Consider the following 17,417-nt stretch of genomic DNA (forward strand, 5'->3'; position numbering starts at 1 on the left):
ATACTTGAAGAGTTTGAGTTAGCCTTTTTCTTTGTTCCAACACAAGTAATGTGTATAGCAGAGGCCAAAATTAAAACAAAATTTTAATGCTAAAACTACTGGAGAGTGAGATATTATCTGTCTACTTTCAGGAGTTTTTTTTTTTTTAGTTACTACAGTAAGTCTCACAATCTGAAGTTTACACTCAGCAGATCTTAACCCTCGGATGCAACACTAAGCAAACACCTGTCAAACCCTCTACCTCAGAAACATGTATTAAAGTGTCACAAAAGTGAAGGGACCAGGACTAGTCTGAGATTCTACAAAAGAATGACTGTAGAGAGGGATTTCTATGAAATAACTTATGGCTTCTTTTTATAGGCCAAAAACCTAAATTTAGGGATGAAAGATATGGGGATGTTCACTTTATTGAAACCTATTAAAATGAATTCAGCCTAAAAATGAAAAATATTGTTCTTTAAAGAAATTGATCAGTCTTTGTTAATGCCATATTACAGATTTCTAGTAAAGAATGCTAAAGCAATTTCAACTGAGAACTCAATGTTCTTTTCAAATTAGTCCACATTGTACCAGAAATAAAAATATGTGTTCTATTGTTTATGACATAGTGAACATTTTTGTTTATGTGTCTGCAGGAAATGTGTGTGGTAACAACTTCACATATGTTATTGTGTATTCAAGTGGGAAGTCTTTACCAAGAGTCAAACAATGACATTTCAAACAAAAACATAATTTAGCCATATAAATTATAGGAGTGCAGGGACATTTCCTTCCTGCTACTGTTCCACAAGCAATTTTTGCATTTTTAATATCTTAATATGTAAAATTGAAGAGCAGATATGAAGTTTCCACTGTGATCATATCAGCTTCTGCCAAATATCTTCAATGTAATTTATTTTTACCTCTTTGATAGCTGGGGATAGATAAATCAGTGAGAAAACAAGGTGTCATCTACCTTCATCTAGTGCAATGTGACAAATAAAAGCAACTTTTAAACTGAGATCAACTGCAATACTCTACAGATATCAGGACTGCAAAATACAGGAAAACTAGGTAAATCAGAGAACTAAGCTCATGGCACATTTTTGATGGGGTTTGTATTAATTAGTTGAGCAAATGGCATGCACGATTCTTGCAATAAAATCATTCTTCTACCTTCATGCCTATTTTTTCACTATTACAATCTCTCTTTCTTTTTCATTTCCTTCTCTTTTTAGATAATTGCTTCATTGCCATGACCCTTATGGACTGGCCTGACAGGAAGGGTTCTAAAAAACAGCCCTACATGCAGCTTACAGACTTATGCTTCCATGCATTCCTTTTAATTGTCCCATGGCTATATCCATAGAAGTCTAAGTGATTTTCTTGTCTTCTTAGGAAATGGAAAATTAACTAATTATTCTTATATTGCATATGAAGGGCAATAGTTGATAGGTAATGACTGACCATGAGATGACCCTAATGATAATATTTTGTAGTCCTGCCTTATGGGATAAAAAATTACTCACTATGGTCTCATACAACTACTCCTCTTTCATAAATTTGTCTCATATTCACTCCTGTCCATTTGTGACTTAAGATTGCTCCATTGTTTTACAGTACAGTGGGCCACAGTAAGTCACTCATACTGACCATGATCTTCAGCCAAGCTCCATACTCTTCACCATGGTTAACACATTTGTAGATCTTAAATCAGGACAAATTCTATCAGTTGAACTTTGGGTTTAACTAAAGTCTCATCATCCCCTTACCTACTCCATTGCTGAACCTGACAGAACCACCCTGAGTGACATCTTTCCTTCTTTCTCCTCTAGCTGGCCCCTGATCACTTACATAGAGTTAGTCTGAAAATAAAAACAGCACTGTTTGATATCTGCCAAAGCACCATTCACATGCTTATTTTTACCTGCATACTGTTTAGTAACTTGTTAGAGTTTTTATGCCCATAGACACTTCTTGCCTTACTTCTTAGTCCTTTTGGCCATTGCCACAGTTCCTAATATGTCATTTGATCAGCCATCCAACATGACTTCTGCATTTTCTGCTTTTAGGTCACTAAACATCTCATTGTAAGCCAGTTAACTCTCTTGCCCACTACATTGCGAATTTTTATAATATGCAGATAAAACTGCATCAGTGAAGTGCTCTATTCTGCTTATGTACTTAGGATAAATATGAACTATCAAAAAGCTATCGACTAGATGAAGTCCTAGCGCTACATTTCTCCCCTCTTCAGCAGCTATGTGGCCTGTTATATTATCATTGATCCTTCTATCTGCTATATGCAGTTGTCTAAGGTTTAGTTCATTTATAGCCATAGTTATCAATAAAACTGCCAAAAGATGAAAAAAAAATGTTAACTGGAAGAGATGAAACACAATTGTCTGTGGGGTTATCTGCCCTTGTAGCATCATACTAAATTTAATGCTGGACACAAGTTTTGCAATTAAGGAGGGATTATAGTTATCCGACAGCAGCATCTGTGATGATCAGACTTCACCCTACAGTCCCCACTCCACATATATATTAGGTTTTTCAAGTCCTCTGACAAACTGACATCTAAACTCTTCATGGTTATGTGTTATTTTTCTGTGCTGTCATGCCTCACTTCTTGGATTTACTATGTTGCTCTTTTGTTTACTCCATTATTTATATGTATCAGTTGTTACAGATTTAATTTGCATTCCTCCCCAGCTGCTGCACGGCTTTTTACTGGGAAATGCTTATGATACATAAAGAGCAGATTGTGGGTTGCTTGATGACAACAGGGGGGCACACTGTCCTTAGTGTAGCACTTACACTTTATGCTGATAAAATGCAGGCCGCATCTGTAGAGGACTGCTAACCTTATATTAACAGAAGACTAGTGAGTGTTATGTTTTAGTATATGTTTTATTAGGGGAAAAAATGTCAAGTATAAATATGTTTCATGGTTGCAATAATATGGATTTCAGACACAAAATTTATATGAAGTAAAATACGGATTTGAATGATGTCATTAAGCATTTCCACTTACATCCAGAACCCAACAGTAGCACTTAATAATTCATATGAAATAGTGTGACCATGAAAATGATTTGCCATCATTTGAAAATAAATGTATTCTGTTTCTGAAGAATTTAAAAAAATCTTAATGGAGCATATAAACCTAATGAAGCTATAATCTCATAAATTACTAGATTTCTTTTTAGGATTTTAACTACCTTGTTGCCTGATTTATCTATCCAATTATCCAGAAATATTTCCAGACTTAATATGAATTCATTATTAGAACTTGAAATGCTTTTATTTGTTGTTCTTTATAAACATTTTTTTCAATAATAACATCTAAATCTGATTTAAAGGGGCATATGTCATTGACAGCCACCACTGACAAAAAAAAAATAACTACTGTATCTTTACCTGCAAATGAAGTAAATTGTAATACATACAGTGATATTGAATAATACTGGACTTTGATACTGTGTCAACATAGCTCTCAAGATTATAAAGCAACAATGCTTTTTGACAACTTCCTCATCTTTGTGACAACTTCGGGAGACTGGAAGAGGGGTGATTTTCAGGTAACAATGGATGCACAATTAATCTATGAGAACCCATTTCACTGGTCTGCTTTTTTATTGCTGTCAATTCCATTTGTAAGCTGACTTACTCTAAGCCATCATACTCTCTCTTTATTTATTTATTTATTTATTTGACATTTGTTTACCAGAAAAGTCTGACTAGATAAAAATAATCTGTTTTCATTGTAGGCCCAGGGAGAAAAGCTCCAACTTACAGACAATTTTGTACAGACATACATATTACTGTATTGTAGCTTTTTACAGACAGAAATTAAAACTTCATAAGTAGAAATATACATCAAAACATAAATACAGTAAATACAAAACAAACATTCAAGTAGACACATGTAATGGATATTTTTCTTCAATGACATAGAAGGTAAGTGTTTTACATACTTTCAATAGAGTAAACATGCTATACTTCAGTTCTTCCTTGTGGCTTAACACTTCATACAGTAGTAAATGTTATACTTTGGTTCTTTCATGTGTTTTTTATAGGGATATATTGTTAAGCAGTTATTACACATAATGGAAGAGAGAAAAGCAAAGAGGAGAGATGGGGGAAGAGTGTAGAGATGAGATTAGGTGAAAGGTCCGCTGTAATATATGGGTTTTGTAGAGAGTAAGTTAGACAGAAATATATTAGCCGGGAGTCAAAATTTGCTATTTGTAATGGTGGGGCATCAGGGGAAGGTCAGAGATCTTTTTTGGTTCCAGGGTTGAGTAGGGCAAAGATGGAGTACCAGAACTTTTTTGGGGTTAGTTCTATGCTTGTGTTGGATGTGGGTGTAATATAGCTGTTTGTCTCTGATCACTTGCCTTTTTACTTGGTAAACAAATAGCTAGCCCGCAGCAGTTAAATAAAATTCAGTTAATGTAATAAATCTAAAATAGAAAGAAAACTGATGTTCAGCCATTATAATATATTTTAATAAACAATAAATTTCAACTATGTAAAAGCAAAGCTTTTGAGCTTTTTTACTTGGTTGTAGAGATGTCTGAATACTAGTAGATCTTCCTCATTTTTATTTTGTTTCCAGTGACCCCAGGCTATGTCCCTTTTTTCATAAGATTTTTACATGCTTTGGTTAACCAGGGGAAGGATTGTTTTGGATTCATTTTTGTGCGTGTTGGAGCAAGGGTATTAAGTGTACATAGAAAAGTAGTATTCAAATACTGAATTACAACATCTAAAGGGAGATGTTTCAGTATAGAGCGATTTATGTTCTTCAGTAGTTCCTTGAATTTATCTTGAGAAAAGTTTATGTTATGGACGCATTTCAGAGTGTGCTTTTTAGGTAGGTGAGTGGTGCTTCTGAGGACATACATGGGTAGGTGATCACTTAGGGTATTGGAAAGTGTACCTCAAGTGGTAAAATTGGTAGGACAGGATTCCAGGATCCAGTCAAGAGTGGATTGCTGCATATAGTCTTTATTGTACCGAGTAGGACAATTGATAAGATGAGAAAAAACTTAGAGGTTGATACTATTTGATGGAGATAGATAAGCAAGGGTTTGCCAGTTGATGTTAACATCACCTAGAATGATAGTTACATGATGAATTGTTTGTGAGATCCAAGAAAGTATGTCTTTGAATATGGGTATGTTTTGTATGTCTGAATATGGGTATGTTTTGCCCAAGGGGAATACATAGTACTATGAGACAGATATGTTTAGTCCTATTGAGCTTTAGAAAGGATATGAGTATCTCTGTGGTAGTGAAAGTGGGAATTCTGTTAGTAAGAGGGGTGATATTAAAGGTGTCAGGGTAGAGTAGGGCTACTCCTCCACTTTTTTGTGGAGTCTATAAAGTATTGCTATGGAAAAAATTGTGGGTGTGATTTCTGAGTCTTTTATGTTTGAATTTAGATACGTTTCAGTTAAGGCTAGGATATCTGTTTTGTTGAGGTCAATCCAGGCATGGAAAGCGGCAATTTTGTTCCATAGGCTTCTGAGATTTAATGTCTTTATATTTAGGTGTTTAGGGTATTTTCTAGGGTGTACCTTACTGCAATGGCCAATATTTGGGTGGATATTTCTTCATTGTGGCAATAAGGAAATAAGATAGGCCTAAAGCGTATTATATTTTTTGAAGTAGCAGTTGCAAGTGGTTTAAGGTATGGTTTGGAATTTTAAATGGTAAGGATTTTAGGTGTTGAGAAGTAGGTTAATGTATAGTGAAATAGTTTGGGGGAAATATTAGAGAAGATGCTTGGTAGAGATGGATATTTGGAGGTAGAGGTTACAGAGAAGATATAATTTGTGGGGGCTTGGGCTGACAGAGATGTACTATGTGTGAGGAGTATTAACAAAGTGGAGAGGCTGGATATTAAAATCATTATTAGTTAAACAAATCAGTTTCTAAAGATGTGGTGGTAGTTTAGAGGGTATGTATAGAGTTTGAGGGAAATATATTGTTACTGGGCATTAATTGGGTGTATTAGAATATGGGTAGGGAGGATAGAGGGGGAGGGGATTAAGTAGTCTATAGAAAGGATAGAGTTAATCAGTAGGGTGTCCTGACTGGAGTTTTTATAGGTCAAAGGAGTTCTAAGCGTATAAGTTTAGAAGTAGTGGGGGTGGGTGAGAATTGGGTGTAGGGTAGTGGAACGGATTAGGCTGACACACATTAGTGGGAGAAGCAGTAAGAAAAGCAATCTGTAGTACTGTGAGGCACATATGTATTTACTAGAGAAATATAAATCTTTAAGAGCTGTTTCTAAAAGAAGCATTGTTTTATTTATTTATTTAGTTGCTTACCGGTTTGGGTTTTATAAAGATAAAAGCATAGTTTGAGAGGGGGAATTACAAGTTTTTGGAACAGAATACTGAAGAAAGACAGTAATGGTATTAATAGGATAAGCCAATTAAAGATATAAAATATGAAAGAAAAAGGGTGTTTCATCAATAAATAAAAATGAATGCATAAGACAATATGAAAAACAGAAAGGTGATTGAAAAGAGATGTATTTGATTGTATGGTTTTAAAATCTAAATATGGAATAAGATTCCTGTGAGAATAAAGTTAGTCCTGGTGAAATGGATATCATGAGAAACTCTTGGAAAATGTGATTTATATCTGAAATGAAAGCAGTTTGGAACAAGGTGAAATATATGCAGTACACTTTGGCAGTATGGGTCAAATGATGAAGGTCACGAGTTCTGAAAAGTTTGATCCTGTGGTCCTAGAATATGGTCTGTTAGTGTACATCTTGATAAAATTTTACTCATAAGCAGTCATTTTGTTGTTCATTGTTTCCATATCATCCACGCCCCCACCACAAAAAGGGATTTGTGCTTAGTACCCTTTGGAAATTAGAAAAAATTAAAAAAAAAAATGTCAAGTTGCACTGATTGGTAATAAAACATACAGGTCTTCTGTAAAATTGAGACCATGAATTGTTATAAAACCTGTGTAGTGGAGAGTAAATAGTGTGGCTTCAGATTGTTTGCTTGATATCAATGTGATTCTTCAAAGTTTACTACTTATGAATGAGAGAAAGTGGCAACAATGTATCTACTTATGAATGAGGGAAAGTGGCCACAATGTATTTGAAACCATCATTATAGAACTTCTCAGTACTGAGAAGAATTGAAGAACTAAAACCAGTTCATAGTATACCTATATGGAAAGAACTAAATATTTTTTTTGGTTATTGTTGCAAAATTGGATACCATCTTAAGAGTAAGTGGTGCATTGCTTATTATTATGGCTGAATCACTATATTTCAGAACCTGGTTAACCACAATAACCTAAGGATAAAACCTAGCAACTAATCATGGAAATGGTAAATGGTCATCCCAAGCCTAAACCATGAGTAAATGTGGAATAATTTTGCTTTGATCCTTGCAAGCAGAGGACCAATACAACCATGCTGTAGTACACTGCTGAACTGAAACGTTGTGCCATAAAATGTGACTTTGGTGTGTGTTTCAATGGAGCATTAAGAGGAAAATTATTTGATGGCACTTGAAGTGAATATTGCTATAGAAAACCTTTTCACTTATAATTTCCAAAGTCATTCAAAACTGCATTAACCAAAGAGACTACAGAATGAGCTTCACAAGTGCTGAAGGAATACAAGGTGCAATTTAATATATTACAAAAAAATGTGTTAGTAAACCCTAAGAGGCAAAATGTTTTGCTATCAGTGCAGCTATAAAATTCACATCAGTCTTAAAAGGTTTGGGTGTATGTCAGAAGATCAAATGGCCAGATTATTGAAACTAAAAAGGTTGAATCTCGGAACAGTGAACCAGCTTCTTCTCTGGAAGCCAGTATTTTTGGGGTCTTTTGTTTGCCCTTTCTCCAATATGGAGCAATTTTAGGGTTGGTATATATAATAGGCGGGGTGTATGAGGATGCAGGGGGGCTTAACACCCTGAAAAAAACACTACTTCTGTGATGCCGGCTTTTAGAGGAGAAGACAGTTCAATGTTTTGAGATTCAGTCTTCTCGGTTTCAATAATCTGACTGTTCGATCTTCTGACATAGATCCAACATTATATCTACAGCAGTTGCAGAACAGTTGCACACAAAAATATCTTGGGCAAAATTCATAGACAATTTCGGTATTATGTAGCAAACATTTGTGCTGGGATTGGCCACATATAGACTGGCACAGGATAGGAGAGGTGTTTTTTTTTTTTTTTTTTTGTCACATGCTAATCTGCAGTGTTATGTGCCCAAATGCACTACAGAAAATATGCATAAATAATGTTGTAATGCCTTGCAAATTGAACTGTATGGGGAAATGAAATGCTAACAGTGCACAAATCTCTGTTACATGAATGTAGTCACAATTTATAGCTGCATTTGAAGGAAATTGCACACCATTGTGTATCTGACTGTAAAGGGGCAAGGCTCACCAACAGCGATAAGAGTTTCATGTAGTAAGAATGCTTGGAGTAACAGTCAGACAGTAGTTTACTTTAGACCTTAGCACTGTTGGTCTTTGCCAGTATCCATGACATGGTAGTTGGTACCAATGAAAAAATATCCATCAGCAAGTGACATATTGCAACTTCAAAAATCGAGATATCATTCATTGCTTTATAGTTTATCAGGGGATTCTACAGGCTTGAGCAGATATATGTCATCTGCACATGGAATTGATAAGACTGCATGGCATTCCCATACCTGTGAAGACCAGTTACAGAAATCTGCTCATTAACTTTGTGTATCATCCATGTAAATGCATGGAGAAAGATCAGTCTTCAAGCCTGTTTCAGCCCTCCAGGAATGAACTCAGGACAACTCTGTCTTTGCAGGGACCCCAAAATCTTCTGTAGCTCTGTTAGCCTGGCGCTGTCAGGGGCCTCCTCAATAGGTAGCCTCTCATTTGATAAGGACCGCACTTTTGCCTTGCATTGTGTAGCTTGTCTGTAATATGCTGGCAACACTACATAATCTATGATTCTGGCTTTGCATGTTAATTATGTGAAGGGTAACTGTCTGCCATACCTGGTCTTGTAGAGGCAGCTCAGTACCTTGTCTACACAAAAGATGCTGATCATTAGTAGATATAGCAAGATATAATTTTCTGTGTGGCTGAAATAGTCCGACCTTTATCATCTACATCATCCTGCAGACACACACATACCTGTGGACATGTGATATACAGTTATAGACTTTATAATACTTTGACTAGTAGAATGAAATCTGCAGACAAAGGGATAAGGTTGTTATGTAATACTGTCATCACAGGGAAAGCCATATGGGTGCACTATGCAATAAATGTAGCCAGAGATATGTGGGTAGGTGTACTTGCTACACTTATTAGTATAACAATGCTCCATACAAGGCATTTCAGTTTCTTAGCATCAACAGGTACTTACAGGATATGACAGACATCCCTACCATCAACAATGCTCATAGAAAAGTTAATGTAAAATGTTGGGATTTAGTTTCATGTGACAATGATAGTTTAGTGAAAGAAGTTAAACGTTAGCAATAAGGAGTAAAATAAATGTGATAAATTTTATTTTGTCATGGAATATAAGGCATTAACTAATAAGTTTATGCAATACAATAACTCATTGCTTCTTACAAGAATATATTTTCCAGGAAAGCAGAGTTCCTGTGTATCCTGTAAGAGTATACTCATCTTTACAGGAAACTTCCCTGTAGTCCTGTAACAAGCATACTTGTCACTGCATTTGAGGTTTAATTTCTGAACTCCTGGTAAAGGTACATACATAAAACTAAGCAAGTTGGCAAATGGACATGATTTGCTAAGCATTACAGTGAAATGGTCAAGATGGGAGATGCAGAGTTGAAGTTATTAGGGAGCATTTACAAAAAAACTATGAAAAAACAGAGCATTCCATATTTAAATTAATATTGCAAAAATGGAATATGATACTGTCATGTTTGGGATGTTGTATTCAAGCAATGGGAGTTAGTAAATATGACATTGTAAACAATGCGGGTAATATGGAGACATTCGAAGATATAAATGCTTTTTTGGTAAAGTAGTTATGATTATTACTTTATATTTTCTTATCTGCATTAATTTCATAAAAGATGTGTAACCTAGAGCTTAAAAAATGGTGCCATCTTTTACAAAACAAAAGGCACACAATACCGTCACTGGTATTTGACATCTAGCAAAAATAGTTTTGCAGATTTATATTGTTTTAAAATATTGTGAAATAATTATATGCATAATTCACATTGATTCAGCAGTATCACAAAACAGCAGCATGCATACCTCTCAGCTGAACATATTTTTGTAGAATGTCTATTTTTCTTTCTCAAAATTTTGGTCATAAAATTTGTGGTGTTCTGGCAAATCACAGAGGGTTGGTCACTTAGTAATGACATTTATTTATGTTGCAGATTTCATATCCATCAGAAAATGCATGCTAACACAAATCCTATTATTCTAGCAATGTTCTAAGTTTATAAGAGCAATATTTAAAACATGTCCTTACTGTTTGGCCTTTATCTCTCACATCATTATTTTAGGCCTTGTCCGGATTCTGTGGGCTAATAGGTTGAGAGGTATGTATGCTATCCCATCTTGTCATATATTGAAAATCTCTTGAAAAGGGGAACAATTCCCTCAATAATATATTGAATCTATCTTGCAAATTACAGAGAGTTAACCTTTTTGACCAGAACACTAATGTTTTTGGCAAACAAAATAGCTTTTATTCTACAATTTGGCACCATAAAGTCAGCATCTACAGACAGACCTTTAATATCAACACCAGTGAATAACCCATCATGTACAAAAGAGATATCATATTTTGCATTTTTTTGTAAAGGACACCATTTATTAGATATTAGAAATCTAATGGAATGTGTTTTCGGAAGAGGATTTAGGAGCAAAGCTCTCAGGAAGCAAGTGTTTTCCTGGCTTAGAACATTTTAGGAAGCAAAGGTGTTAAGACTGCTGTTCAGGATTAAAGACAATTTTTAAAAAGTATCCCAGAGTTATTAAATATTTTCCCAAGCAGAGCCGGTTCATGGTTAAATGGGGCCCTAGACAGAGTAATGGATAAGGGAACCACCACCACATGCATCCCCATCCAGCAGCCATTTCAATGTCTTATTACTTGCCTTTCTCTCTATCTTTCTCCCTAGTTACCATAAAACATTATTCAAACCTGTCAGAGTGCATAGTATGTCATTGCAATACTGTACTATTTTGTTTAGCAAAATGGCTATCAGTGTTTGTGCTATAATATTCAAAATAAAAGTTTTATATTAAACCCAAATATCTGTAATCATTGTAGAAGTAGAGAAGAAAACAGTGTGCACAAAACTCACATTCATTGAAACCTGAAATACAACTGTCCATCGGTGGATTAAGTGTACCTTTGGGCTGTTTTCAAACTATGGGTCCCCATATGCATTTTATGATCATGCATAAATGCATGTATTCTTTGATTCACCTTCTGGATTGTATTAAATTGTATTCCTTGCTTAATACAGCACCACCTGTTAGGGTATGCTTTAATTTTGTAGTTTTGAAAATTTTTCCAGTAAGCAATGAAATAAAATGTATGAAACAATAATGGCAAAGCTAACCATTTCAGAACATTTCAAACATAAAAGGCCACTCTGACTGCTGCCATTATAAACCACCAATATCAGTTAATATGCACAATCCCTGCAGAACTAAAAGTCATCTGAATAATTCCTCATTAAACAGAACAGTAACTAATAAGCAGGTTGCTGCTGCCAATAACTTTTCATTTCAGTGGTTGACCTACAAATTCAGTGTCTTCCACCCTTGAAGAATAAATTTCCTATGTTACATAAAAAAAAATGTGTCCTGGAAATATGCAATATGAAAGTGTGGAAAACCAACTACAGGTTCAGAGTTACTAGTCATATCATCCAAAGGAGAGCACACCCCCATCCTGCACAGTAGTGTCAGCAATCAGTCTACCTGGTGTGGAAAGAGAACCCACAACCTTCTTACAGCTACTACTTGTTGCACCACTGACACTAAGAAACACAGCCAGGAAACTATGACTGGCATGGCAAACTGTAATCCTCAGTCATTAAAACATAAATTAATTAATTAAAGGAGATCTAGCAGTCATTTCTCTCAAACTCTTTGCACAAGAAATCTGGACAAAGGCAAAATAATGAGGGAACAAAACCCTAAAATAGGGACACGTTTTAAATATCGCTCATATAAATGTAGAAAGTTGTTAGATTAAAATGCATTGCCTTACCATACATTTTCTGAACGATATGAGTTCTGATATTATTTAGTGAATTTAATCCTCAGTGATTTTCCAGAAAATTGCAAATTATACGTGGAACACACCAACAAATATTAGACAAAATATGGACATTGTGGACAGTTGAGATGCATGCTGGCACTTGGTGTGGAGGTTTAAGACGCTTGTTTGCTAATAGTCAAGGCTCACTGTTTGACTCTGAGCAAAGTTACTTACTAAGACAGTATTTTATACATGCACACACACACACACACACACACACACACACACACACACACACACACACACACACACACACACACGCTATTTACTGAAGTGTGCACATTGCCACTTATTGAATCGCACACACACAGTCCTACTTAATGAAACACACACACAAACACACACACACACACACACACACACAAACACACAGCTACTTACAGAATTGCTGGCTTAGATCACTTAAAATCTCTCTATTTATTGAATTGTTGACTCAGTTAACTAAGAGCTTCACATTGAGTTACTGCACTGAAATCTCTGGCTTGACTCTAAATCCTTGTTTGTTGTCCCTAAATTTAATCTCCGGCAGTTTACGTTAAATTTACATTAGAAGAAACATCCTAAAACTGTGCTTTATTCTAACAAAATGTTCTCTGTGAGGTCCTAAAATCTGTTGGGTTAACAGAAGTCTTCCACTCCTGTTACATATGGAACATTTTATTTTTTATTGGCCTCTCAAGCCAAAATGCCCCCCCCCCCCAACTAACATGGGTGCTAAATAGATGCCTAGGTCACCTAGTGCTGGATCCAGCTCTGCTCCCTAGACATATAAGTATTTCCTAAATAAGTAGCAACAATTTAAAGATTATTTATTAAGAAACAATCATAGAAAGAAACACATAGGCATTTTGATAGCTATTACTAAGGCTGCAAACCTTACAGATGTAGAAACTGTTCTATATGCCACTTTATAGCTAGAACATTTAATGATATAAATGACAATGAAGTGGAGGATGCCTACAGATATAGTTGTTATCCTGAGAGGATAATTGATGCAGTTAAATGTACAGCAGAGTGTCACTTATCCAAACTAATTGGGACCTAAGGTAGTTTGGATAATCAAACTATTCGTAGAACCAAACATACATTGAACCAGATACAAAACTTCTAAAATCGTTTTCTGCAAGCAGGGAATAAACTTTTCAACAACTGAGTGATTCCAGAGGACAATAAAGACATTTTTCATACAGCATCAGGCTAGAAGCTAAAAAAACATGCACAACTGAATGCATATAATATTTACATATTCAGACTTTTTGATTTTTCCTACTCAAAAACTTTGGAAGGCTGTGTTCAGATAACTGACCATTCGGATAATTGACATTCGGATAATCGACTCTCTACTGTACTTGCTTATGTGAGACTAAGAGAAATTTTAAAGTCAGAATACAAAAACATATAGGTGACATTAGAAATAGAAGATGTGAATGCCTCATAGTTAAATATGTGAAGAAAAATCATTATAGTAATTTGGATGAATTGAAAGTGGCTGTTTAGAACAAGTTACAAAGGGAATAAAGATAAATAAAACAATTGTTACAAAAGGAATCTATTTATTTAAAAATTTGATGTATTAAAACCTAAGGGATTAGATAATGTATGCTACTATAAAAGCTTATTGTAATTTTATTTTCATTTATTATTTTTAATGGCTGGATGAATTTACATCAAATGATCTAGGTGGGAGATTTATTAGCATGATTCTTTTGTTTTGTTTTATACTCCTGGTTGGCGATGGTCGAGTGAAGTGTGTTTATTATGTTAGATTAAGGGATTGCATGGACATTGTTTGTGAATTCTTTATTTTTACATAGCATTATATATGCAGACATATATGGGAATGCAAGTGGCAGATATACATACCACATGGTAATATAATCACACTTCCTACAAGGCTAATCCAATTTGTTAGGGTCAATGGGTACTTACAGGGTAAGGCTGCCTTCCCTGCTGCCATCATGAAGGCCATCCAGGGAAACATCAGTGAAATAACCCAACTTTTGTACAGTTGGAAGAACAGATGTGTGTAGGCACTGAAATTCAGTATGAGTGATTAGACAGACTATATCTTCCCTAGAAAGTACAGGGGTACGTTGGCTTGATATTGTTAGGTACCTTGTTGCTAGTATAGTCTGCAAACATGAAACACAAGTCAAATATAGTTATAGTACATGCCTTTTCTAATGTGAATTCTAATGCAAGGATGCTTCCTTAGGAATGAAGACAAAGCAGTTTTATGTAAACTTTTGTATCTCCTCAGAGCTACCCATAAGTCCAGGAACTGCTGTTATTCTTCCTAACCCTGCTACTCAGATCTCCAGTATAGCTTCCAAACTCTGCTTGACCAATTATTTAAAGCAGTAGTGTGCCTGTAAAACAATACAAATGTATGCTTGCTAGTGTGGCATGTATGGAAATTAGGTAAGGTTGCATAAATGAGTATGAATCACTTTAATTTTGTTACGACACATCTACATCTTTAGCCATAGCTTGCTGCTACTGCTTTCCTCAGACAACTCATGACCATGATCACATGTTGGAGTCATGGTTCATGGCTTGCACAACTCTGTGCTGTGCTGGCCATGATTCTGAAATCACATTACAAGAGTAATTCTCAGACAACCATTTTACTCCTTATGAATGTGACACAGTTTTCATAGAGGAAATGGGTTTTTCCTCTAGTGCCACCGGTAGACAACATTTATACTTCATGATAGAAAACCTTGGGCAAAAATAGGGAGTGCAATCTCCAGCAAGGTAAGCACTCCCTCGTCAATCTAAATAAACAATTTAGGGGGTGAATAAAGTCAAGCAAAGCCAAATATGAGGTAAAAGTAGCCTCCCAGGCATTCTTCAGTTATGTCCAAAACTTCAAAGGCAGTACACAATAATGTACCAATTAATTGTAAATGGATCCACCTATAATCATCCTGCGGACAAAGCAAACCTACTGGCCAATAAATTCAGCAACCTTTTTATACCTGCTTTCTCCCTCAGATATATCTCTAGAAATACCTCCAAATCTAGCTCCCTCAACTATTACCAGGGAACATGTCTTCAATGCAATCTGCAGGGCAAAAAAATCACATCAATGGGACCTGATAATATTCCAGGATAATTACTTAATACCATGAAATGTGGCCTTTCTTGTTCTGTAGAACCGCTATTCAATCATAGCCTCCAAACGAATGGAGGACTGCAACAGTTATCCAACTACAGAAGGACAGGCCATCCATAGACCAAGGAAATTACTGACCCATAAGTCTGACTAGTCTCATGTGCAAGGCCATGGGAAGAGTTATAATGATCATAATACATAATGATGTAGCAAACCTTCATATGCTGGATCCTACTCAATTTGGTTTCATTAAGTGGACGTTATGATTACTTAAACTGGTAAATGTTTTCAGGAAGATCACCAAAGCACTGGATGAGGGTAAATGGTGCATACTGCCCACCTCATCCTGGCTAATACAGTCAACACAATTCCCCACTTGGGCATTGTGGACAAGATCAATGAATTAGGTACAAACTCATATGTCACCCAATGGATAGTCAATGGCCTTACAGATAGGGCCTGAAAAGATAAGATAGGGGAGTCTACCTCTATAAAAGGCCAGTCACTTGTGTATTCCCTCAGGGTTCAGTTCTGGAGCTGTTTCTGCTTGGCATCTACTTCTCTGAATTCAAGACTAAAGTCAAAGGTCTTTGGTTGTTCACAAATGATTGAAAATTGGGTGCAGTCATTGAATCTCTCAAGACAGACATCATCCATGTGGGCCGGTCACAGACTAATAACTGGTGCTGGAGTCATTGTCTTAAACTCAGTGTAAAGAAGTGCATATGTTTCCTTTGCTAAGGCATTCACCCATACAAATTACTAAATCAATAATACTCATTCTAAGAGTAGACCCTATACTGAGGGATTTGGGAATATAAAATATATGTAGACAGCCATTTGGCCATTAATGATCATATGACTATGACTACAGGGGTTAAAAACTATTTCATGCTGCACAACTTAGAAGCAAGGGTATGACATCCAAGTCAATCATTCTTCCATTGTACTCCGCCACCATAAGACCAGTCATTGAATAAAATTAACTCTTTGCCATGTACTTGACAGGCATATGCAATAACTGGTATGACCACAAATGCTTCTCACAAAAAAGAATACATGGTAAGGAAAAGAAGTCCTAAATGGACCAGCACAAAGCACTGTCCTTATATACAGCCTCCTACAGGTTTCTGATATATGACGTGCGGCTGGCATATAAAGCATCCTCTGATCCAGCCTTAATGGACTTGTTGAAAATCCACAAAACAAATAGCACCGTAAACAACTGATCCAAGGAACTAAATGAAGCCTGCAACATAAATAGGACATGCTGGAGTGACATATATGTGTCTCAGTGGCTTCTTCTTCTCTAGAGAAGGCTTGTCATTCATGTGAAGCAAGATTTTCTCTGCATTTATGCAAATGCGGCTTGTGTCACTGAATGGGGAACTTCAAATTTTCCCCTGGCCTGGCACCTATACCTCTAATAGAGAGAGGAAGCTGGTAAATGCTTAACCATTAATGCCCAAGTTTATATACATCCCTGTCCATATGACTTATGGGAAAATACCCTTCTATTATTTCAGGGAAACATGGCTAGGTTTAAAGAGACCCTTCAGTGTATATAGCCTAGTATTTTCCTATGATCCTGTGAAGATTGTGATCTACCTCCTTTACGGCCATTACTTGGAGCAAATGCTGGGCCCCATGTGATAATGCCTTCATGTTGATATGATGCCTTGAATGATATGGCTGAGAAGTTGTCAGTAGCTATGGATATCATGTATGCAGGGAAACAGTACAGGCATTGTTTTAGTGACCTGTTGTACAGGAACTCTGGTGATCTCTATGCATGGAATAAGAGAGTAGGCAGCATTACCCCAAGTGGTATAGTAAGTGGATAGCATTGTATTTTTTCATCTACAATCCTGTTAAATGACTGGGACTGATGTTGTTAATGGCAAGTAGTTTTGTAAGTTAGCCTTGGAAATATGTGTCTGTGACTGTCTAGGTCTTCCATATCTGGTGGAGGTGATGGTGGTGCATCATGT

The sequence above is a fragment of the Protopterus annectens genome, chromosome 11.part0, assembly GCF_019279795.1.
Source record: "Protopterus annectens isolate FY-2018-M chromosome 11.part0, PAN1.0, whole genome shotgun sequence".
Taxonomy (NCBI): Eukaryota; Metazoa; Chordata; order Ceratodontiformes; family Protopteridae; genus Protopterus; species Protopterus annectens.